The following is a 26,246-nucleotide window of genomic DNA, read 5'->3' on the forward strand; positions in this document are numbered from 1 at the left end:
CAACAAACAGTACAAAAATGATGTTAACTCTGAAGGTATTGGCTAAAACTTTTGAATATAGTGCTCATGATTCACAAGTGGTACTAATGCAAATAACTTATCATGTTACTAAAATGAGGACATACACTTAGGGGTTGATCTGTGATACGCCACCACTGAATATTACTCCCCCTGGGACTCCCTCTGGGTTGCACCAACCTTCTTTTTTATGGTTAATACCGGGGGATAACCATAGAGAGGTGGTTGATGCCATTCAGGAGAATTGCCCTCTGCAGATATAAGATGACCGACTTTTAGTGAATAGGGACCAAAGCCTGTGACATTTCAGTGTGCCCCTGTCCCTATAGCAGAAAATATACTATAGACATGATAAAAACATGATAAGGAATTGGATAAAAGAGGAAAACTAATTCACCTAACGAGCCATTCATCCCTTTGATTGCACCCAGACAGTTTATAGCCGGCAAATGTCAACAAGGAAAATGTCATGAAGATAAAATAAATTGTTCTGCAGCCGACAGCCCTGAAACAATTTACTTAAAGATGGACGCATTAAAAAAATAAAAAAAATAGAATAAAAAACACAGCTTTCAAGGACAAACGGGTCCTGAATCAGGGACTACGATTGTTTTATAGTTTGTTTTAGACTAATGAGATTTCAAGATATTTGAAGCTTCAAAGAGTGAAAAGGTTTTTTTTTAGTTTTTTTTAAGCCTTGGTTTTTATTAATTTAACTGTGATGCCACAAATTTAGTGGGGCCCTAAATTATACACATTAATACAACTAAATAGGCTGAAGGATAATGATTTAAAGATCATTTTTCTCCACCAAATGTTCTTGTAGTGCAATATTTGAAAAATCTCCAAATAACCAAAAACAATCGTCAGGACAAGAAGGGGCAGTGACGGTGTTGCCAGTGATAGTAAGATGTACGAACATTTATGTTAGTAACTGTTTAGTGGCTACCTCCAATCAAATTGAGAGTGTATTTCTCACACACTCTTTGCTGTGTCAGTCATTTAGGCCTAAATAAAAAAAGCTGATATTAACGTACGTTATCTGTTTGTATAAAACCTGTTGTGGTTGATACATTTCGAATGCTTTGTCGTTGACGTTCTGAGTGCGAGCTCTACACTCTCAGTGCTATTATAAGTGTAGTTGCTGCTTATAGGTTCCAGTGAGGACGTGACAGACTGTATTTTAAAGCCTTGCCTAAAACTCCTTTGGAGGGCACTATTTATCCTTGTTCTAACGTCACGTGCTGGAGCGTGCCATATTTCTAACTCTCATTCTATTGCTAACTGAGTTTACCACTGTTTCAGATAAAACGTCTATATACATGTACAGTATATCCACACAATTAAGTGGTCATCTGTAACTTCAAAACCATATAATGAGTTCTGGTTGTAAATCTCCCTCCCGACCTGTGAGGGCGCTAAGCAGCGAGGACAGAGTTCTTTTGACGGGCTGGACTGACAGTTCTTTCCCGGGTCGGGGAGTTGGCCAGTCTGGAAGAAGGCGAGTTTCTGTTGCAAGAATGTATTGACCCAGAAGGTAAACAATGTAGCAGCCGCTGATTGTAAGGCAGCTGCATTAGTTTACCAAGGGGTCATGCGTGACAGCATAAAAAGGGGACAGAGACTTGTAATCGGGCCCTTCGCTTGGTTTCAGAGACACACGGAACTGGAAGGACCGGGAGAGTTCCCAAAAATAAATAATAAATATTCGTGAGTGTTTTGTTTGTTTGTAGCACTGTTAGTAATTGTCTTTTGTTTGTGAATTCACTAGACGGCTAACACGTCTCCGGAGCTGTCGCCTTGGGCCAGCACTACCCGGAACAACAACACCACAGTCACTGTTATTTGTTATCACCCACCTTGAGCACTACTGCACGCACCCGGACCGGTGATTTGTGTTAGTAGTATTGTGGGAGCGGATAACGTGTTATTATTTGTTTGTGTTTACAAATCGTTGTTATTTTCCTGCCGAGCTTTACACCAGGGGTGTATTGCCGGAGAAGTATTGTTATCAAGCATTTAGCTTTCATGTAGGTCACACAAGTTTCAGATTTGTAGGCTTGCAATAAGAGCCATTTTTTGCCCAAGCCCAAATGGAACAAAACTTTGCAGTTATGTGTACTAATATGCATTACCTCACCACCTGTCCACCCCAGTCCAAGACAGTTCCTGATGCAGCATATCCATCTTCTTTGAATCGTGACATTTTGCTGTATGCATGTGGGCCAAATCCAATTGCAAGCCATTGTCTTTGTACCGTTTACTTGGAATTAAAAGGAGGCCCACTCCAAAGGTCTTATAATTATGGGACACAACTCTAACGCTGCCTCTAATTAATATATTCTAGTACTTCTTTATATGCTATTCCTTTCCTTTGAGTGTACAATACATATTTATAACCTCCCATAAGCACACCTAAAGGCTCGGTTTCAGCATGGCCTTCACAGTAACCTTTACAAGTGGTACTGCAGTTCCACATTAAAAACCTTATTTAGAATTGTGAAGAGCCTGGCTTCTGAAGGTCATTGTTTTATTAAAGGGAGGAATGCACTTACACACTTGTGATGATCTTGAACCCTAAAGACGCATATTGATTTGACTTCAATGCGGGAATATAATTATCATTATAAGTGATCTCAACATGGTGTGTCATACGACCTGAATGAATTATAACTGACCCAATGTAATACAATACGGTTATATTACCCAAATGTGTTTTTATAGCACAGATATGTGCGTTTGTGAAGAGTAGCTTTTCAATTACGATCATACCTGTTACATTTTTATGAGGTTTCATATTATTCTGAGAGGTTCTTATTGCAATTATGCATACAGTGTTTAATTCAGTTTTTAGTACTCTGTGCTAAGGCATTTTGATCTTCCAGGAGCATCACTCCAGCTCTAGTACCACTTTGTCTTTCTGGATAGACATATGCAACACAGGCTAGATCAACGTTTTTGTATTGTTGTAAGAGCAATCTAGTAAACAGGTATTGTGTATACAAAAATAATTTTTATTCAAAAATGGATTTAAACACAATATTTGCAAAAGAAACCACTCAAAATGAAATAAAAGGGAATGGTAAAAAAGCCCTAATTATTCTTTAAATTATGAATATATTTAAATTATGAATATGTTACATATTATGAATTATTGACTGCTTTGGATATTCCAGCCAATCAGAGTGCACGTTTCACCTTCTGTATCCCACGACACATCATGGAGAAACCCTAGTCAGCCCATGTCTTTCAGTTTTTACCATGCTGTGTTCTTCTCCATATCAGCACGGTTAACGTCACCTGCTTTAAAAAATCATACCTGAGGCACCTTTTACAATTCCATTCAACTGCAAGTCCATTCAAAATGGTGACATCAGAATCGACCAAGTACCTCAGCTTCTTAACAGTATTCTCTTCAGCAACCTTTTCCCTCTTTTCAATGAAACTGACAATGGCAATGATTAAAAACAAAATTAACTACATGTTTTACTTGTATATTAATAATAGAGCAGTATATAATAAATGTATTCAGAACATCATTTTACAAACCAATGCCATTTACACATAAAGATGTATTTCTGTTACATGAGGACAGATAGACTTAAAGGTGTCTATTTTAGTTATCTAAGACAGGGTTTCCCAATCCAGGTCCTGGGGGATCTCTGTGTCTGCTGGTTTTCATTCCAACTGAGTTCTCAATTACTTAATGAAACCCTTAATTGAACTATTCATTACCTTAATTAGACCTTTTTAATTGTTTTCAGCTTTTAAACAGTTGGAGATTTCAAGTTAACTATACAATTTTATAAGTAACTTGAAAATCGGCAATTTTTTAGGAGCAATTTTCTATACCCGAATCTCGCCCTCACAATGAGGTCAGGTCGACTTTTACTTGAGCAAATTTTGTTTTTCGTTTTTTGTAATAGTTTTTGTTTTTTTTAATGGGAAAGGGGTGAAGTCAGCGTGAATTAAGTAACCATTTTTTCTGGTGTTTATTGGCTATACACCGATTTCATTGTTTTTGTATCAGGGGGTGTTTTATCTGTTAAAGTCCTAAAGGGTTTGTCAAATTTCCTCTTGTGTATAGATCCTATCCTGTTCATATAACATTTGATAACACTTTTTTATGTGTAATAGTAGTTAATGAGGTTGATACCAGAAATGAGCAGCCAGACAAACTTTTGCTTTGAAATCCTCTCTCCTAAGAGACCCCCTACACATGAAATATTAACTTATAAACTATTCTATCTGAGAAACCATCTTACACTCCCATTAAAACACCATTTCCATTTCCTTCCTAGTTTTATACCACTAATATTATTCTATTCCTCTGTATTTTCCCTTTGATTCAAAACAGCGTTTCTCCATCAGTCCCCGAGGCTCTGTAAGATTGAGAATCCCAATCATTACATCCCAAAATCAATTTCAACTTGCAGCACAATGTTGTTCCACCTCCAGCAAAGCAATTATACAGCTCTGATGTCAAAGGAAATGTAAAAAATTGGAATGTTCAACATTGTGGCTCATTTCATGTTGCAGCATCTCAATGTCATAATTAGTTTTAGAATGAAATGTAATCTAATGATTTGCTGTCTGTTAGCCACATTATTCCATAGCTTAGACCCATTCAGGTAAGATCTTCTCATGTAAACTGGATGCTTGCTGGAATATCTAGTTGAGGGGCAGGATTCAATGATTTGTCAAGGGAAAGAAGAAAAAGAAAGTCATTTTAAGTGTTTAAAGTATGTACAATTCTAAAGTTAAATATATATATATATATATATATATATATATATATATATATATATATATATATATACACACACAGACGTGCTCAAATTTGTTGGTACCCCTCCACAAAAAACGAAGAATGCACAATTTTCTCTGAAATAACTTGGAACTGACAAAAGTAATTGGCATCCACCATTGTTTATTCCATATTTAATAGAAATCAGACTTTGCTTTTGATTTTTTATTCAACATAATATTGTAAATAAGAAAACAAATGAAAATGGCATGGACAAAAATGATGGGACCGCTAACCTAATATTTTGTTGCACAACCTTTAGAGGCAATCACTGCAATCAAACGTTTTCTGTAGCTCTCAATGACCTGTGCACCTGTTAACAGGTAATTTGGCCCACTCTTCCTGAGCAAACTGCTCCAGCTGTCTCAGGTTTGATGGGTGCCTTCTCCAGACTGCAAGTTTCAGCTCTTTCCATTGATGTTCGATAGGATTCAGATCAGGACTCATAGAAGGCCACTTCAGAATAGTCCAGTGTTTTGTTCTTATCCATTCTTGGGTGCTTTTAGCTGTGTGTTTTGGGTCATTATCCTGTTGGAGGACCCATGACCTGCGACTGAGACAGAACTTTCTGACCCTGGGCAGTACGTTTCGCTCCAGAATGCCTTGATAGTCTTGAGATTTCATTGTGCCCTGCACAGATTCAAGGCACCCTGTGCCAGGCGCAGCAAAGCAGCCCCAAAACATAACCGAGCCTCCTCCATGTTTCACTGTAGGTATGGTGTTCTTTTCTTTGAAAGCTTAATTTTTTCGTCTGTGAACATAGAGCTGATGTGACTTGCCAAAAAGCTCCAGTTTTGACTCATCTGTCCAAAGGACATTCTCCCAGAAGGATTGTGGCTTGTCAATATGCATTTTAGCAAATTCCAGTCTGGCTTTTTTATGTTTTTCTTTCAAAAGTGGAGTCCTCCTGGGTCTTCTTCCATGGAGCTCACTTTCGCTCAAAAAGCGACAGATGGTGCGATCAGAAACTGACGTACCTTCACCTTGGAGTTCACCTTGTATCTCTTTGGCAGTTATCCTTGGTTCTTTTTCTACCATTCGCACTATCCTTCTGTTCACTCTGGGGCTGATTTTCCTCTTGCGGCCGCGCCCAGGGAGGTTGGCTACAGTTCCATGGACCTTAAACGTCTTAATAATATTTGCAACTGTTGTCACAGGAACATCAAGCTGCTTGGAGATGGTCTTGTAGCCATTACCTTTATCATGCTTGTCTATTATTTTCTTTCTGATCTCCTCAGACAACTCTCTCCTTTGCTTTCTCTGGTCCATGTTCAGTGTGGTGCACACAATGATACCAAACAGCACAGTGACTACTTTTCTCCATTTAAATAGGCTGAATGACTGATTACAAGATTAGAGACATGTGTGATACTAATTAAAGAAACGAATTAGTTTGAAATATCACTATAATCCAATTATTTATTATCTTTTCTAAGGGGTACCAACAAATGTGTCCGGGCCATTTTAGAATATCTTTGTAGAATAAGTAATAATTCATCTCTTTTCACAGCTTCTTTGCTTTATTCTATGACATACCAAAGGCATGCAAGTATACATGATAAAATAGCTTTTCATTTCATCACTTTTCAGGAGGAATGAAGCATTATTTCAATGAGCTGTAAGGGTACCAACAAATTTGAGCACGTCTGTATATATATATATTATGATGTATGTTAAGTTATTATATTGTATGTAGGGTGTCTCTTATTTTCTGAGCAGCTCAGATTTGTGGTCCTCTTTGTCCAAACAGCACGAGATAACATTGCTGATACAATAAGAAACCCTGTACACTCAGCATATTAACTTGCATGATCAGGGTTGCTGTCTGTGTCTGTATTTCTCTGTATGGAGTTAGATGCAGCAGCTGATGCTTGTGGGTGGCCCTTGTGTATTATTGTGCCACAAGTTAAATGAGATACATGTGGCCACTGGTGGCAACTCCAGTAGTTCCCCTGGCCCGGGGTACATTGGTGTAACTGCAGTGCTGTCAGGGTAAATGGGAGATGTTTGTTAACTGCTGTTAAATTATTATTATTTGTTTATTTAGCAGACGCCTTTATCCAAGGCAACTTACAGACTAGGGTGTGTGAACTATGCATCAGCTGCAGAGTCACTTACAACTACGTCTCACCCGAAAGACGGAGCACAAGGAGGTTAAGTGACTTGCTCAGGTTCACACAGTGAGTCAGTGGCTGAGGTGGGATTTGAACTGGGGACCTTCTGGTTACAAGCCCTTTTCTTTAACCACTGGACCACACAGCCTGTTAACACACCGCCATGCATGAGCACTTATTATGTCCCTTTTAAAATAGAACTGCATGTGTGAGACGTAATGGACTGGCAGGGAACAATGATTATGCATATATGATGAAGCTGTATTAGCATAAAACTTAATCAGAGTCTAGCAATTCCAGGTTTTGCTGGGAGGATCAGCTGTACAGTCAGTTATTTTACAACCACATAACACTGAGTTATTGATACGATCTAAGAAAACATGTGACTAGGTTGCATTTAACAAACAGCACCTTTAAATCGGAGTTCCTTGCAGGTGAATATAATACAAATGTTAGACATATGAGTCTTACCGTGAGTTTTATAGTACATTATACGGGTTATACAGCCCACTGATAAATACATTCTCAGATTCCTCAACAGATGAGAGTTGCTTTATTTCAGTTATTCTGTGAAAAGGGCTTATAAAGAAAAACAAAACGACTAAATAAGTTGTTTTTATGTTACTTTACAGAACTGAAGAGGACCTTTTGAAGAACAAAGACAGAAACTACAAAGGTAAGAAATGCACTGTTTGTAGAACACAGAGTTGGGTATCTTTATAATAAGCATCTATTAAGACGCCTGATCAGTGTTCTAGCACTGCACCATTTAGAGTTAGGCTTGTTGGAACACTGACGTCAAACTCAAATGGCGGGAAAGGTGCTTTGTTACGGGCAACAGAGTTGAACTCGCAGTTAGTAAAGTGCTGTTGTTGGTAATTAGTTTATTAATATTAGGCAATTAGGACAAGAACCACATAAAAAGTAAAAATGCAATTTGAATGTATTTCAGATCTGTCACTGTAAACGCAGCGTGTTGCTTTACCTGCGGCTTGTGTAACTGAACATGAGGAGAGTGGAATAATATTCTACCTAACGTTATTTTGGCAAGGAACCTCACACCTTCTGTCGAACTGATTCAGCCAATTTGAAATACTGTGTGAACAGATGATAACATTGGTCAGGTTGATTTTCACCCACAAAAGGATAGTGAAGTCAACCAAGCCAACCAACAACTACAACACATAGTTACTTTGACGACCCTGGTGGTATCCCAATGATATGAGCTAATATATACAGCTACAATAATCCGTGTATATACCAAAGACCCATTCCATTGTGTTGCCATTACAGGTTGGCTAATAGCCCCTTTCTATTTGTCCTCCTTAACTATCTTTTATTCAATATATCTGACAGAAAGGAGCCAGGAGGGTTGACACTGTCTGAAAAACGAAATTACAAGTCTGCAAGGATCGGCTCTTAAATAAATCAAACCTCATTTCAGTGTAGCGACGGTGTGAAGAAAGAACACTGTCTAGCTGTGGTAGCTTGCTGCAATTGATCCCTGTCCCAGTTGCACCCCCCCCCCCCCCCCCATACAGCCTGCCGCTATATTGTGATTATCAATCCATTACCTTCTGCTTCCTCTCGTCTCTATGAAACCAGATTTGATTGAGCGCTTTGGTTTCCCTGAAATGATCAATAATTCCTTTTTATGAAAGGGAATTATATTTGCGTAGATCAGGCTCTGGCGGGCCATCTGACTGTTCGGAAAGTGCAAACTATCTCTCACTGTTTAATAAAAGCCTGCATAACTTGTTTTGCTATGGCACACTCATCCAAAAATCATTGTCAGTGTTGCAAAAATAAAAGATGCCTGATAATATTTAGTTATGAAGGGATTTCTGTACAGTATGTTCTGGTATTGCTCCCTCTTCATTGTGATTTGAAGTCACAGTATACAGGTATACAGGTTGTATGTTATATGCACAGTATACTTGTGGTACACTGTTCTTCAATATTACAGTGCTAGGGTGGAATACAGAAGGTACTGGACAAGGAGCTGCACATGGTATGTGATGCAACCCAAGACTACTCCGTCATATATGTACCACTGCATTCTATACTTCAAAATCTCCATCCAGATGTCAAGAAGCTGCTTAGAACAATGCGTCCAGAATGCTCACAAGCACTAAATCCTCTTCGCTCATTAAATTGATTTGAATTTCTTCTGATTATGTGTCACGCTGTCGTGGTCTTGGTCCACTGACACGCTTATTATTCAGGCAGTTTAATATTGCAGCATTCAGACAATCTGGGTCAAATGTGTATTGTTATAAATGAGAATACGCACTGCCTGGATCTGTATTTAATATGGGGGTGTGGCAAAGTGGTTAACAGTGTGCAGGTGCAGGAGTGCTGCGGTGCCCCCCTTCTAGATGGCCGACTTCCGCCCTAACCCTGGGAATGAACTGTCTAGCCATCCAGTCCAGGGCACTCTGTTCCCATTACACAGCACCCTCACAGGTCGGGAGGGAAATTTATCAACAAGATTCATTCTGTCTCTGTCACAGGGGGTGATGATGAAGACCAGGGAAGATCCCTGAATTCTCTGTCATGCTCCTGTCATGCATTATCGTATCCCTGGTAGTCTCTACACTCCTCACTCCACACTCCACACTCCACACCCCTCACTCCACACTCCTCACTCCACCTCCACACTCCACATCCCTCACTCACCCTCAGTTTATATACACATGTGTTAAGCACCCGTGTCCAATTGTTTGGAAACTGGCTTCCGACCTCCCTGTGCTTCCAAAACGTTTTTAAATAATAAGAAACCTATCGTATCGTACAATTCTGTGTATAAGGTCTCCCTTCTTTTAAAGCCACATTTGTATGTCCTTTGACTGGCCTAAATGTTTTACTGTTTTGGAAAATCAGTTGAACAGAAACCTATGAATGAATGTAGCAAACAGACATCATTTAAAATTGGACTTGCTTGTAGATCACTGCAGCTATAAAGACAGTAAATTCTACATTTCAAAAGCCTATTTTTATAAATTGTTGCTGAGATATTGACCAGTGGGAGGAATTTTGTTTCTATTGAATAAAACATCAGGGCAATGAAAATAAATGGTCTGAATAAGCCTTGAGTATTAACATGTTAACATTTTTACAGAAGAATAAATCCACCCTATGTATTTAATTAGCAAATAACATATGAATACCAGAACCCTCTTGGGTCAGAAGCAACCTTTTTATTTGCTTACTCATGTGAAGTTATGTTGGGAAAACAAACCACTGCAGAACTGCTGTTCATTTAAGTTTTGTATTTGCATGCATGTTGCCATCCTGGATGGATTCCACCAGCAGCAAAAATTTGGTAACACTTTACATTGGATCTTTAATTAATGTGTATTCACACAGTAGTTACATAGTAAATGCATGTGTACTTACACATAATTATAATGTAACATGTAAATCTTTTTGCACATAGCACTCCATGAACATACATGTATTTTTTTCACACTGATTTTGCTGCACTGTCAGTATTAAATTCTGTACTAAATAAAACTCACTGGTGTCTAACTAACATATTACAGTAAAGCCTGCCTTAGCGACCACCTCACCACCTGTCATGAGAGACTACTTGCAGAGGCCAGGGAACGCTGTTTCTCTATAATGTTACTGTGAAGAGTTGCCACCTGCAACCAGCGATTTTTCTTACTCTCATCCATTGAAACAAACCTGGAGGAGAAATCGCTCTCCGATTAACAGTCATGTTTCTTTGAAGTTTTCAGATAAAGATTTTTTCATTTGCTCATTACAGTTTCTGCATTACTGCCTCTGAAATCCCAGAAAAAAATATATTTCAGTGCCTGAAGCCAAGAATATGATTAGAGACATGAAAGCATTTGCCATTCAAAAGGGCTACAGCCGACTTTTAGAGCTGTTCAACAACACAGAAGAAGAAGAAGAAGAAGAAGAAGAAGAAGAAGAAGAAGAAGAAGAAGTGGTAAAAATGCTTCTGTCATCTCAGAAGCAAACATCGGTAACAATAGTAGCCTCTTTGTTCATCGTAAAAGTGCCCATTTCACAGCTAAACTCTGAAGAGGGACCACCTCTTACAAGCAGCCACTTTGCTGACTCCCATGTGTGGTCTCTCCTGACAGGCTTTACTGTATATTATTCCATATTATACAATGGCAAGAAAAATTCCTGAGCTCTGATTGGTCAGCCTAGACCCGTGATGGTATGCTGGGATCTAGTACCGGCAGCCTCCTCACTGAAAACCTCACTCAATCCACCACAACTGTCAATAACACAGAATAAATTACACAATTCCTGAAGTGAATTTTACCTTAAACAACATGACAACTGTGGAAACCTTGTTTGGCAAGGAGCCTTCAAACACAGAGCAGCCAGGAGACCAGACAGCACCTCTCAATGGAGATTGACTCTGAGGGACTAGACAAGGTAAACTCTGACAGAAATGAAGCATCCACGAAATGACAAACCAACTGGGCAGTCAAAGTTTTTATTGACTGGGTGAGTGAGATAATAAATATAGACTTGAAAAGAAATACAGTAATACAGTTCTACTACAGTTTTATGCCGTTGTCAGAAATAGCTCCGGAGAGTATGGCATAAGCAGTTACATGGGGCTCAGAGCGGGCTTAAACAGACACTTAAATGAACCGCCCCGAGCCGTAACATTAATGTACTGTCAAATGCAGAGTTCAACACTGCCAACAATGTGTTCACGGTATACATAAAAAACTTGAGAAGTCCTACTGTTATTAACTCATTTTAAACAGAAATAACACTTTAGTGTATCTATTAGAACGTCAGAGTCCATACTTTACTACGGTTGTAAATGGAAAACATGAACCATTTTACAAGGCAGAATGTTATTTCCACATTTTTCTAATTAAAATCAGTTTCAAACATGACATGAGTCGTATTTGCTATTTTTTACAGTCATTGTATAATAGGAATAATGCACTCCAGGTTGTGTGAGGTGCTGGGATAACATCACTTCTCAAGTTTTTTATGTATGCTGTGAATCCTACTGTCACAGTCCAGTTGGATTAAATTCCCTATCAGGGTTTTTATTTATAGAGAAACAAGCTTCCTTCCCTAATGCAATCTAGTGTGTGACCCAAATAGGCATGCTTCTGTTAAACTCATAGCGGTTTATAAACTTCATCGTCAAGCCCTTGCATATGTCATCTGATGCCACGTGCAGGTGACAGCCTTCTTAAACATGTCAAAAAGCTCTTTTTTAAAGAGCTTTTTGACATGCAGAGATACTGCGCCATAAATTCACTGCCCCTGCAGACAGCCGCTTGGACTGCAGCAGTCGGAACCAATCAATTGTGTTTGTTTTTGTTGTCGTTTTGAAAGACGGCCCGGGGGGAGGAAGGTTCCTGAAGCCTGTGTTCTCAGCCTCTGAATGACCTGATCAATACTCATCATGTTAACTCCTCCTCGCTCAGTGAAGGGAGGAGGGAGGGTGTGAGGTGGAGATGAGCTCTCATTGATCTGACTTCAACATGCCCTTAAAAGGACCATGGCGTCCCTTTTGATAATGCTTGGGCCCTATATTCTAAAGGCACGATTTCCAAATCACTTTACCAACTATCAACTTTACCAAGATAACTAATTGTGTATTATACGGTATGAATAGGTTAGGATTTATACTGGCACGAATCAAATTGGAGTTGAAAGCAGCCAACAATAAACATTAGCCCTGGTTGAGCGCTCCACCATTATTATTATTATTATTATTATTTATTTCTTAGCAGACGCCCTTATCCAGGGCGACTTACAATCGTAAGCAAATACATTTCAAGTGTTACAATACAAGTAATACAATAAGAGCAAGAAATACAATAACACCATGCCTAAGTGATGGGAGAGATTAGGCCATGTAACAAGAACCCGGGATGAGACTCTCTGGCTGGACACATGAAGCCCACCTTTATTGATGGCAGCTTCATAAATAAATAAAAAGTGTTCCCCTATTTATAATCAGCTAGAGAAAACCTCTCCCTTAAGAACAGAATGTTCTTGTATTACCAAAACATTATTTAATAATTGCATATTTTGCTGTACAGGAATCCGCTACTTTGGCGTCAAACCCTTTCACTTTCAAAGAGACAGATTGATATTAAGCAGACAGGTAGCCCCTTTAATACAGCAGGGCTTTCTAACCTATAGTTCCGTGTCAGTGCTGGAGACCAGCTGCAACGTAAAACTGTACCTCCTACACAGTACAAAGAAACTTGATGCAATTACGAGTAGCTATCATTTTGCCAGTCCTTTGTTATTGAACATGCCATTTCCCATTCAAAATTACAGTGTTTTTATATATTTCAAGGAATGGGTTGTAAGTGGGTGGGTGGGTGGGTGACAGAAATATCAGCAACTACTGGTGACTAGCTAGAGTTGGAAATTGGATCACATGGTTACTGCTGTCACTTCAGTTTCTTTTTTTTTCTTTTTTTCTTGGGGTAGCTTCACCAGCAAGTGTGGTTCTTGGCTCTTGAGACACGATTCCAGTCTCTATACCAGCATAGAGAGAGCAAAACCTTAAAATCAATTGTAAATCTAATCTAAATCTAATTCTAAATCTAACACAGCTCTTTCACATCACTTCAAGACAGAACCGATTCGCCACAGTGAGTAAGCCATTGACGCAAGTGGTAGAGCAATCTGCCTTGGTTCAGTAGCCGGTCTCACTTAAACTTTAATGCACAATACAAAACAAAAACAAAAACATAATCTGAATTCTTGACAACCTCTACAAGTAGTTAAACACTGTAGCACATTTCGATTGCACCACTGGTTCTGTGTAATTCATGCCTTGACATTTCATTATTATAGGCAAGAGACCGCTGAAGCATGCGATAAGTGCTTTAGCAAAGACAAGCAGTATTTATGTTTCTGCTCCTGGGAAGAAATTCAACTTATTTTGTAAATTGCTTGCCTGTTCTCTGTTATTATATCCATTCTGCATCACATATATGTCAAGTACAGATACATCTCTCCACTTGCAGAGGGTTTACAAAGTATTGCAATTTCATTTTTCTTGAACTATGTTATAATGGTACAACATGTCAGTGTGTAATTGAGGCTTAGATATTCATCCATTTAGCTTTGTTTGTTTTTATAGCTCATTCTTGACTTGCCATTCAGTCCTAGGACTCAAGCAATTCCCTGCCAGTTGTGTGGTGTTGGTTTTGTGATCTGCAATAATGTCCACTGAGGGCTAATCTCAGACCAACAAACTCATTTAGTTGTTAATTGAATCAGACTGTAGCTAATTGATTTACATGGTGACACAGTGGTTTTGCAGTGGTGGGAATTTTGCTGAGATTTTTTTGCAGTAGGTGTAAGCCTTCTCACTCTTAATGATAAAGGCAGTGGCCCAACCATTTGTCTACTTTTTAAAAGCATTTACTCCTTACTTTGTTTAACACCTGTTCATTTTACAAAACTATAATATTTAATCAATATTTTGTGTTTATAAGTTTGCCATTACCTAAAAAATACAACACAGTTTTCAAATCGAAGTGTCGAGGTTTGCATTCGTTAATTAAACTAGACAATAATGGAAACGCTTATCTTGAACTCGAAACAGGCCGCCAGTGATCCTTTGCTGTTTACAAACCACAGAACAAAGGCCAATGAAATTGGGTAACATTCTGCAGTGAGAGACAGAGAGAGAGAGAGAGAGAGAGAGAGAGAGAGAGAGAGAGAGAGAGAGAGAGAGAGAGAACCTTTGCCCTGGAGAAAACCACTGAACAAGGGCATTGTTCATTAAAGTGACAAGAGCATGCCAAAGCTGATTCTGTCTGCCCTCTCTCAGCATCTCTATCTATATATCTGCCTGTCGGGGAATCTATCTGCTGTCTCTTCAAGTCTGTTTCTGTACCTGCGTTGTTTCTTTGGTCTTCCAGTGCCAGGTCTAGTCATCCTGTCAGTTTGTTATCTAAATGCTGACACCCTCTGTATGCCTGTCTAGCAGTCTGTACGTGTCTGTTTCAGTCATTTTGGCCGTATGTTTGTCTCATTATGTTGCTTTTTATTTGAACCCTTTATTGAAATACATCTTTTAATATGAAATCATGACATTCGTCTAGATCAGGGAAGGGGAGTTGACAAGAGCCAGTGTTAATACAGTGGGGGGGGTGGTTCAATAATCAGCGTTATTGTATGGAACTCGTGGTATAGTAACAACAGCTTTAGTAGCAAGTGATTTTCAAACGGAATTTGTTAATGAAATCAATCCGTTAATGCTTGGAAATTGAGTCGATGAGGTTGTTAATTAACTAATTTCTCTGTAAAAAGCTCAATTGTCGCAGGTCACGTACATCTCAACGATTACATAAGGGGGAACTCGTTAATCAAAATGCATGCTAACGAGATCAAGAAAAATAATGTGCTGTTATCACCTGCTGGAAGTGTACAGGGACAGCGACACCTCCTCTTTCCCAGGCTGTGTCTGTCCCTCTACGTCGCACATAATGCTTTTAGATGGGGCATTTTTAGTAAACCAGGGGTCCGCTCGATCACATTCCTAGTGGACTTGTGTGCCCTTGTACGCCTGTTCTTCGTTCGTGTGTGGATTAGATACAAGTGTTAAAAGCTAAGGACGCATTGCAAATCCTCAGTCACCACTCTAGTATGCTGTTTTCTATACCAAGATTTCATTATTTCCTCTGAAAATCTACAGTAGAGGTCAGTTGTCATATAATGTACGTATCCAGAGTTCAGATGATTAGGCTATAGTTGCATTGACCATTTCTTGGTAGTAACAAATAGGGGCACTGTATATCATTTTAGCAATACAACAAACGTTCCATAAGGTTAGATTAAAACGAGTGAATAAATCCAATTCATAACCATAAGTATAGAAATGACTAAAATGTTTTCATAACTACAGATATTGAATTATCTAGGTAGTCTTACATACTTACCTACTAATATGCCATCTGGTGTATTGGGTCTCTAAAAATGATTAAACACAGCGGATTGTGTCAAAATGTAAGTCATGACAGGAGCCGATTTGTTCATTAACACTGGAGTTATCATTTAGACTTTTGAAAATCCCCTCTAGATTTTGAATAAATCTTCAGTAAAAAAAAACGTATTTAAAGCTATTTAAAATGCAACACAAAAATAGACGTCTGTGACCGGTTCCATAAAAAAAAAACTTAAAGAGCAACTTGGTACAGGAATTAAATATCAGAGTCATCCTCACTAACATATTCTTCTAGCAAGAACGTTGTTATTTTAAAAGCTGTAATAACCAAGCGCATTTTCTCTTCCATCAATACCGTATTCAAAGGTACTGTTTTCATTATTCTTATGCAAAATAGTACAGGGCAGTTTTTTTATTACTTTACATTCCATTGATTCTCAGTTTGGCTTATCATGTAATTCATGAATGATACAGTGCTATTCTACACTACACAAACATTAGACAAAGACCTATGCATACTAATTTGCCAGTACCTAGGCGCTGAAGCATACCCACACTAATGGTTTAGTACTGCCTTTGTTCTGTTGCTTGGATTCATTCACCAACCTACAATTGAATACATAGATAAAGGTTATCTGGCTGACTTAGAGTTGCTGTATAACTCCACTGAGCAACACTATGCTGACTGAGGGCTCAAACGCACAGCTTTATTGCTTCATGCAGTTAATCAGTCTTATGAAGGCAACAAAATTGTACCCGTGGTGACAAAGTTATCATCTTGAACTTAATACAAAAATAGTTTTTGTGAGGGAGTTGAGATTGCGATTTTCTTAACATTTCTGTAAATGTCAAATGCAGAATGAGTATTGAAGAGTCCGATAAGCAAGGATTGTCTTGTCACGCATGTAGTCTGCGTTTTCATTAGACTTTTCAGGGTCTGAAGGAAGGTGACCTGCTTGAGCACAGGGATTTACTTACCGTTTTACTTTAAAAATGGGAACAACCTGGAGAATAGGTCTGCTTGACTGAATAATTGCTTTGAATAATCATTTTGAAAATGGAATTGGTTTGAGCCATGCAGTAGTATTAAACAGAAATCAAATTAAACCAGATGCTATTAAAGGCTTACTTTTCAGAATATTTAATCTCCTACCTGTTTAATATCCTATTGCTGCTTCTGATCACCATTTACTAGGATTAATGTCCTTTTTCAACCATGTTTCTGAAAAGAGAACTGAATTTCTAATGCAAGCTGGTTCGACCCCTCTGCAACTGTGGCAACAGTGAGTAAGTAAGTCTCTAACTAAAATGATTATTATTGATGTCCCCTCCTGGCCAAGCATCTCTTGTGACATTGATAAACCACTAAAACTTAAAGTACATGTTTCATTTCAATGCTGCGGAAATTATAAGCTTAATAGGTACAGTAGTGGATTAATATTATGTTATTATAAACGAAGTCTCCATTAGACAAAAGCAACAACACCTCATCTTGTGCACAAGTAAATATAATTCTAAACATACAGTTCCTTACTGTACTGGTAACATAAATGCCATGGGAAATGTAAACAGCTTGCTGTGAGTCAATTATCTTGAATCATCTTCTAGTGACTTCAGTCACGAACAGCTGGCTGGTATCCGAAAGGCAAGCCGCAGATAATCTGCAATTAGAACATTTTTAAACAAATTTCCATCAGTTTTATTGGCTCAGATATTTTCTTTCCAAACAGTAAGTACCACATCTTATAATATCTTTGTTGAGGGCCCTGCGTAAGAAGACTTGATGGGCAGGCATTTCTAAAACACATATACAAATATATTATATTTGTGGTTCAAACTGAAAACCAGGACCCATTCACATACAATGAGAACAGAGCATACCATTTTAAACCACAGCTCGAACAGCTTAAGTTGCTTATGTAATGCTGTTTTTCCATCTGTGCTGTGATGTCAAACTGAACTCCAAGTCTATCTGCAGTACTCAATTCAGTCTGTTTCTGGATGTTACCACACAGTGTCAGAGATCACCTGTGTGCTTCAGGTTTTTGGATATTTCTTCCAGTGTTTCCCCTAATAGTTAAAGGTACTGACAACTCAATTCTGCCAAAAAAAAACATTCTGCAATTTAAGGTTTTACACCTGCCTCTAGCCTCCTTTAAATTGGACACTTATAAGACAACTTTCTCCATAATAAATAAGAGGGCACTCAAGTCTACCACCCTCACGTCCCCCCACGTCCATATACAATCCATAAAAATGAGCCCCTCCAGCACTGTCTGGCCCTGCAAGTGTTCCAGGAAAGAACTTTGGGATGTACTTGTCTGTTTTGTTCACTGACATTTCCTTTCTAATAGCTTTGTGACACAAGAAAGAGCCTAACTGCCCCCTCGCCTGTCTTTCCCCAGACCTCCGGTGTTCAGATTTAATGGACATTTTGTATTCTTGGGCACTCTTGCAGACAGACTTTGTAATCACTTCGCTCTGGGATGTATAAAAATAATCTTGCCCTTTCTGTTAGCTCTGCTGAAGTGTCATCACCCAGCCGTGGCAATGCAGAAACATGGCTCTGTGTTTCAGATGCAAGCGAGAGCACAGGTTGTACAGTTCTCTCAAGAATGGTAATTACACTGCGAGAGAAGCAGCTCCTTATCTGTCTTAAAGGAAGATTTGCATTCAGTTTCAGATTCATTGCTTACTTTGGTTCAGAGTGCTTCGAGAGCTGGCAGCCTTAACAGAATTAGCTGCAAGCCAAGCGTGAGATTGGTGGTTCTGATGCATGTAAGTTTGAGAATCTTGGATCTTACTTTAGCAGCAGCTCTACCCTGGCAATAATACATTAAGAAACTCAAACTTTTTGAGAAAGTCATTTTCAATGTCAAAGACTTGTAGTGGAAACGTTTGTCGTTGAATTGTTGTTTCTTTTAGTATTTCTTAATTTGGCACTACTCAGATATTGAATAGTTAGGAATGAATCTTTTTACTTGAATCCAGTCCTGCATGGTGTTGCTTTTGATTATAATCACACTGCTATGACACTATGCTTTAATACTGTAGTGAGAACGCAATGAAGTTCACTACTGGGGCAATAGATCACAAACCCCTGTACCTAATGCTATCACACTCTCGTTCCTACATAAACCTCAGCTCCACACTACTTAATAGAGAGGCAGTAACGATCGCCATGGCTTTTATGTGATAGTTTACATTTCTTTTTTGCTTCTTGCTTTGGAATAATAGTGTTCTCAAGGCACATATTATATTACTATTACTAATAACACACATATACATGATTCCAGTTATTATTATTTGTTTATTTAGCAGACGCCTTTATCCAAGGCGACGTACAGAGAATAGGGTGTGTGAACTATGCATCAGCTGCAGAGTCACTTACAACTATGTCTGACCCGAAAGACGGGCCACAAGCAGGTTAAGTGACTTGCTCAGGGTCACACAATGAGTCAGTGGCTGAGGTGGGATTTGAACCGGGGACCTCCTGGTTACAAACCCTTTTCTTTAATCACTGGACCACACAGCCTCCTGTTGCATTTGTATTGCAGTTGTATTTGAAGAGTCTGCACATTGTTTAGTAATGTTATCAATGCAGGGATTATTGCTGATGTATTACCTTTATGGTATTCAGTTAGGAATTTGGTCGCTGATTGCACCATTGCTACTTGGTTTCATTGTTTGTATTGGTGTGCGGATCAAATTGAATTGAATGGAATTAGCACTGTGAAATACAGCAGTCAGCTCATAAGCAGTGTGTTTGTTTTTTTTACTTCGTTGCAGGTTTTGAACTAGCTCCCTAGTGTGAAGACAACAGGGAGTGATTGCACATTAATTAGTTGAGAAAAGGCATATTGTGTCTTAAACCACAGACAGTCAGAATACATTAATGAATCAGTTTTGACAAGAGAGCTGCTTCATAGAAGACTGCTGTCCGTGGTGCTGAATTTTCTTTCAATGTTGCATTCCCCAGTCTTTTTTTGTAAGGGCTACTTTTGTTTACTTGTTAACTAGCCAATTAACCCACTTTTCATCTCTCAAATCTGACTCAGACCACCAGCGAAAAGGTAGTCTTCCTGCAAACAGGGCAAATAAGTCCATCATTCAAAATAATTGTGGTGTGAAGGTCAGGAGTGGTTCAGGTCAGGATTTTGGTGCACTCTCTTGCAGAGCTGTGTCTGGTTGTAGCCATTGCTGGTTTACATCACCTTTTAAAGATATAAAAGAATACAAATGCCTTTAAACAAAGTGTCCTGTGTTTCAATGGGATGATCAGTTTTGAGTTGATCAGGTAGCCCTGAAGAGCCAGACCCGGTGCTGATCTTTTTGTATTACTTTATGACTTGTTGACCATATATTAACTTACCATCAAAGTGATTGTAAAGTAGTTTCAAAATGCTTCACTGTTTTGCATTTCCATTAGCTACTTCTCAAACATGTAGTTTTGAAATAAACACATGTTGTAGCATGATGTCCTATTAGATTCGGTTAAAGAACGTTTTCTTTCCTTTCTCTCTTTTACACTTTCTAGGTCATTTCACCTCAGCCATGTCTTCCAGGTAAAAGCCTGCTACTGACCTAAAGCATGTACAGGTTGGTTAATGACAGGAAAGAAGCTGTTGAAAGAGTGGGGACAATTTCACCAGCCAGGTGAAACGACATTATCTGAGAGTCTGGTTCGCAAACAGATATTTCTTTCATAGTGTAGAACTATAGATCATGTTTTAAAATAAAAATGCATGTTTACTATAACATCCTTCTTTCAAAACTGCACATTTGAGACCCACATAACGAATGGAATGGCACGACAGGAAAGATTTATGATGACACAACCCCCCTTGTCTCATCTCGTCTTGCCAGTATTACTGATGATATGACAGAGAAAACCTAAAAGATATTCATGCAGAAAATGGATGCTATTAAATAGACTTTGCATTCATTTTAGAGGATACCAAAATGATTTACTTTCCAAAGAAAGTTGATTAATCGAGTGCACTTTTAAACATAGTTCAGTCAAACTTTTCCTAACTCATTTTTTCTGTGGTTGCCTATGAAAAAGCTATTAATGCAAACCTCATCGCAGACGTGTCCCTATCTTAGCAAACCCACACCATTCTTCCCAAGTCAGACTCTGCAGGATTAATGTACTGGGCAGACCTACGCAGGCTGGGTAATGGAGCTCAATCTGTTAGATTAAAGGCTTCATTCATTTAAACAGCATTTAAAAGTCATTAATAAAAAAGACTAATGGGTTCTCGTGGTGGATTCACAGAGGCTGGATGCTTTCAGTGTCTCTGACTGGCTGGTTTACTCCAGCAAAGGTTTTTGTTTTTGTTTTTCACAGAGCAGCTCCTTATATCCGGTAAAAGGACATTTGGGGTCTGAATACCATAATGAATACCACAATACCATGCATCAACACTATTTGAAAAATTGTGACTCAGTTGATGTTTTTAAATCTAATCTTAAAACATACTTCTTTCGATTGGCTTTCTGTAAATCATTGGTTCTTCTTATTGTTTGTCTACTGAAATTTGTATACTGCTTTGTGAAGTGCTTTGTGATTTTTAAATGAAAAACGCTATACAAATAAAATGTATTATTATTATTATTATTATTATTATTATTATTATTATTATTATTATTACTATCAGCCCTATTATTTGACCCCTGTTTTTTCCACAAATTAGAATGCCCGATTTGCATGTTCCCCCACTAGAGGAATTACCCCCAACAACTCAGGAGAATTGAAGTAGGCATCCTCCGATCTCCCACAACTAAGCCTCTTTACACCCAGAAGCTCGACAGTGAATGTCAGCAAGCTATCAGCCCCTGGAGGACAAAGGCCAGCACTGCAGGTTTGCTTGAGCTCACTGGGTGTCTGGCCAGCAGGGGCCACTGTCGTGCTGTGCAGAGACAACAGGGCCCACAGGAGTACAATAGCCAATGTGATGCTCCCTGTGGAATCCACTGCAACTTTTCACAGCCAAGACACTAACCTGTGCTCCCCTGACTGCATGACCTTGTACACCTGGTTAGCCATTCGAAGACCGTACTAGGTGGAGCCGTGACATTAAAGAGTAAGTAGCAGGGTTCCGAATAATGTAGCGTCACACATCCCCACATGTTGCTACAACTGTTTAAATAACATACCTGTAATTGTTCTTTTCATTGTTGACATCCTGACAACGTTTTACGCTTAGAACTTTAAACTCTGTTTCAAGGCTCTTTTCAAAACAGCATCTACAGAACCTGTTATCTGATTGGGGTTAAACTTGGTAGGGACATTCTTTAGCAGAGTGTATTCAGAGTGTAATAATCTAGGGAGGTGTCACGCATTAATACATGGTTAAACTGAGCTTTAGATTTTAACGTGCATAGCTAACACCGTGTAACACATTTTTTTTCTTTTTTGGTTCCTGGGTAGTAAGTGTTATTTCCTAATTGCTTATGCCTCAAAAGTATAGAAAATGGCTATTATTCCCCACAAACTTTGCTTTTGTGACCAGGACAGTGATATTTTGAAATTTACCTATTTCCAATGAGAAAACGGGCGAATTTGTGTCTTTTCGTTCACATAAAGTCAGAAAAAAACAACATATGAATCCAAATTAACATGTATTTATACTAAAGTAATACAAAAATGACTACAAAAGATTTAGAAGTGAGTAGTTTTTTGAGATTTACGATTATACTGTAAATCACTTTCACGAATCAGCCCCCAAATGTAGTCTCCCATCATGTTCTCGTTATACTGTCCTTGGTAGTTCAAAGTCCAGTATATCCTGGTGGAAGCGCTCGCCTTGCTCCTCCGAGTACGCTTCCATGTTCTCCTTGAATTTATCAAGATGAGCATCAAGGATATGGACTTTGAGGGACATCCTACAGCACATTGTGCCATAGTTCTTCACCAGAGTCTCAATCAGCTCCACATAGTTTTCAGCCTTGTGATTGCCCAGGAAGCCCCGAACCACTGCGACAAAGCTGTTCCAAGCCGCTTTCTCCTTACTAGTGAGCTTCTTGGGGAATTCATTGCACTCCAGGATCTTCTTTATCTGTGGTCCGACGAAGACACCGGCTTTGACCTTTGCCTCAGACAGCTTAGGGAAGAAGTACTCATCATACTTCAAGGCGTCCAGCAAGGTCTTGATGCTGTTGTAATCCTCTTTGAGGTGCACCGAGTGAGCCAGGGGAAGAGACGGGTACTTGTTACCATTATGGAGCAGCACGGCTTTGAGGCTCCTGGATGAGCTGCCAATGAAGGACAGTATAACGAGAACATGATGGGAGACTACATTTGGGGGCTGATTCGTGAAAGTGATTTACAGTATAATCGTAAATCTCGAAAAACTACTCACTTCTAAATCTTTTGTAGTCATTTTTGTATTACTTTAGTATAAATACATGTTAATTTGGATTCATATGTTGTTTTTTTCTGACTTTATGTGAACGAAAAGACACAAATTCACCCGTTTTCTCATTGGAAATAGGTACATTTCAAAATATCACTCCTGGTCACAAAAGCAAAGTTTGTGGGGAATAATAGCCATTTTCTATACTTTTGAGGCATAAGCAATTAGGAAATAACACTTACTACCCAGGAACAAAAATTGTGTTACATAGTGTAATCAATAAGTTGTAAGAAAAGCTCTCGGATTTGCCTTTCTGTCTTTGTTTTGTAATCAGTGCCTCAGTCACATTCTCCAGAACACCTTAAAAAAGAGGCCGCATCTTATAAAGAGTCAATGCAATAACAAGTAAAAGAAAACCAATGAATACACATCAATGTTGGCTTTTGCTCAAGATGGACTACAATGATGCGCCCAGCAGCGCCCCTGTGTGGCTGAATATAGAAATGGCAGTCAATTTCTTGACTTCATTCATTTTTTCTTGGTAACTCAAACACCAGTAAACAAATCTAATATATTATGTGTATCTACATTTGATTTATTTTCCAGTATAACACTGAACCTATTTGATTAGTAATCCAATGGCAGTCTCAGTGCTAAATGACACAAAACCTTTTCATATATATTTTTATTTTACTGTTTTATGATATTTACAATCATTGCAATTGTTTGTTATGGCAATTACTCAAATAATCTATTATTTGATAAGTCAGTGTTAAGGCCCTTCTGTTCTAGTTGTCTGCTGCTGACATACAGTATGTAATGTAGGTTTCTTTATATTCGTAAGCGCCAGCACCATCAATTGCACAGCAGTGTATTGCCAGATAAACAACATGAAACATGACTCAATGTGGCAGCTCACTAGATGATGCTCGCTGTAGCCTAAGTTAAATGGATTTGTGTCAGGCAACTAAAACTGAAGAGCAATTCAGAGCACACTACAGAGACTTATAAAAAAAAAAAAATTATTGCATTGCTGAAGGCTGGACACATTTAAAGCGTCTTAAACTGTGAACACAAACGGTTTCCATTCATGCAGCAGTGGCCTACGCAGTTCACGCTCTGAAAGCATTCATTCAACAAAGGTGTTCGGTTCACCTTAAAGTCTGTGTTGTGAATAAAGAAGGCACTTTTCTCAATGCCCTTCCATGTCAAAAGACTGAAGTGCTTCTTAATTAAAACAAACCGACCTGCTACTTAAAGCACTTCCTGTTTGGCATGTAGCGGTTTCCTGTCATTCACAACTATTCTTTTGTGGTAGGGGAGTGTTTCCAGAACTAACCGCCGTGCTGCTTCAGCCTTCTCTCACTCGCCACAGAAAAACACATATAAATAAGCTTTTTAAAGTGGCACTGGCTGCTTTTATTTAGCTTAGTTAGTGCTCATAAAAGGTGAGGCGCTGGCTAGGCTGAGAAGTTTCCCTCACAGCTCTACAAGTGAGAGCACGGCGCTCAGTCCTGACCTGCACACCTATTCAGTCCTGTGCCTCTCTCAAGCAGACTGACAAGCCTGCTGAATTGTGTGCTGGCTTTGAGATGCTGACTTCCCCCACCGGGCTAAGTAAACACCACTAAACTAATTTCACTTTTGACCTGAGCTGGATGTGAACCTAGGAACTGCAGCTATGGGCATGAAAAGCTAGTGAATTACCCTTCTGCACCACCCAGCCTATTTTTGTTTTAATACAATAGCCTCTAACTCAAAACTACTTGGTACCGGAGCCTGTTCATATTCTGGGTGATATACTGTATACAGCGGAGGCACCCATCCGTATGTAGTTATGTACAGCATGTCAGACTTACACTTTTACATACAGTAAACTATACAGTATCTACAGAACCTTGTGTCTGATTGTGATGCAACTTGGTAAGGACATTCTTTAGCATATTTATTATAACATGTAACATACTAGCCTTGTTTTTTATGTTTCTGGTACTTGCATCCAAAATCTTAAAAAAAAAAAAAAAATACCTACTGCTGTAAATGTTGTAGACACCACGTATAGTAGTTTATACAGCTGCTATCAGAAAGCATGGCTCAGATATAGGTTAGTTAGGACTACCAATGTTCCAATAAGCGTGAGTCTATGGTACTTACATAATGATTTTTCTTTATAGTCAACTAGAAATCTTTCTCCCTTAAAACCCTTTCCCACTTCACAGAAAATGGAATCACAAACAACACAGGAAGTCTTGGGCGGGTTTGATCAGTTTGGGCAAACACACAGGAAGTAAACAGGAAGTTGTAAGGACACAGTTTTCCATGAGCAAACAATGCATCAGTGTCAGACTAAGTGTAAGAGATCGATACCAATTAGATTATTGTATCACCTTTCTGCACCTGTGTGAGCTTCCCTGCTGACAATTGCATTGTGATGGGCAATTTGAGTTCATTACTGCTGCTAACAAGATTCAGTGTAATATACTTTGTTTTATTACAGGGAAGCACACACAAGTGTTAAAGGTGAGACTACTAATCATCTTATTGTTCTCTTATCTTAAGTGTCTCACTGAGGATGCAAAAGCCCTTGTGGGGAACCAACTAGAAACATCTTCATATGATCTGCAGTAGAGAAAATACTGTGAACCATGCTGAGGATGTAATGAAAAACGGAAACAAAACCAAAATTAGAAACCGAATAACGTGAATGATATTAAACACACCCTTTTTATTATGATCATTTTATTTATACATCCTATTTCTTCTACCTTTTATCTAGCTGCCCACCCCTTAGAAAAGTGGACCATGGTTGAGTAATTTGCAGTCTTCTTATGCTTTTCCCAGGGTAAATCTAAGCATTTCTCATAGTTTACATTTCTCATAGTTTACCTGTCTGGGCTGTACAGTGTTTATCTGTGCTTCACAATGCTTTTACCATGGTAAGCTTTTCGAAGTGACAAGGCAGTGTGTTTATATAGATTAGTAGCCAGCATAAAGATTTGTAATGTTGTTGAAGCCAT

The 26,246-nt window shown here is 38.8% G+C and overlaps 1 protein-coding gene across 1 annotated transcript in view; it reads left to right on the top strand.

Annotated features, from left to right (window-relative positions):
- LOC117425590 (rap1 GTPase-activating protein 1-like) overlaps window positions 1-26,246 on the top strand; it is a 167,721-nt gene that overhangs the window by 27,822 nt on the left and 113,653 nt on the right. Inside the window, exon 2 of the mRNA XM_058993376.1 lies at window positions 7,572-7,615. The gene's annotated coding sequence lies outside the window, so the exon portion shown is untranslated. The remainder of the gene's footprint in view (window positions 1-7,571; window positions 7,616-26,246) is intronic.

This window comes from Acipenser ruthenus, chromosome 20, assembly GCF_902713425.1.
Source record: "Acipenser ruthenus chromosome 20, fAciRut3.2 maternal haplotype, whole genome shotgun sequence".
NCBI classification, from domain to species: domain Eukaryota; kingdom Metazoa; phylum Chordata; class Actinopteri; order Acipenseriformes; family Acipenseridae; genus Acipenser; species Acipenser ruthenus.